Genomic DNA, 218 nt, shown 5'->3' with positions numbered 1-218 from the left:
ACAGCTGATAGTTCGTGCAGACACAAATAGATATTTTCTTTGGCTGACTGAAAGTGTATCCCTTGTTAACTTTAATAAATCAACACTATTAAGAAGCATGGAAGTGCTTGCGAGCGATCGGCATGGCGGGACAGTCGCGCGGTCCCAGCGAGCAATCGTCACCCGGCCGCCCGGCCCGCCGGTACGGCCGCGGGCGGGAGGAGGGCTGCGCCGCCGCC

The 218-nt window shown here is 57.8% G+C and overlaps 1 protein-coding gene across 1 annotated transcript in view; it reads left to right on the top strand.

The window, feature by feature from the left end:
* The window catches only part of LOC119587040 (dachshund homolog 1-like), a gene marked incomplete in the record, with an annotated part of 60,882 nt that overhangs the window by 56,392 nt on the left and 4,272 nt on the right, over positions 1-218 (top strand).

Source organism: Penaeus monodon, chromosome 22 (genome assembly GCF_015228065.2).
Source record: "Penaeus monodon isolate SGIC_2016 chromosome 22, NSTDA_Pmon_1, whole genome shotgun sequence".
In the NCBI taxonomy this organism is placed as follows: Eukaryota; Metazoa; Arthropoda; class Malacostraca; order Decapoda; family Penaeidae; genus Penaeus; species Penaeus monodon.
Note: the sequence above shows the minus strand (reverse complement) of the source record. Positions and strands in the feature narration are given on the sequence as shown.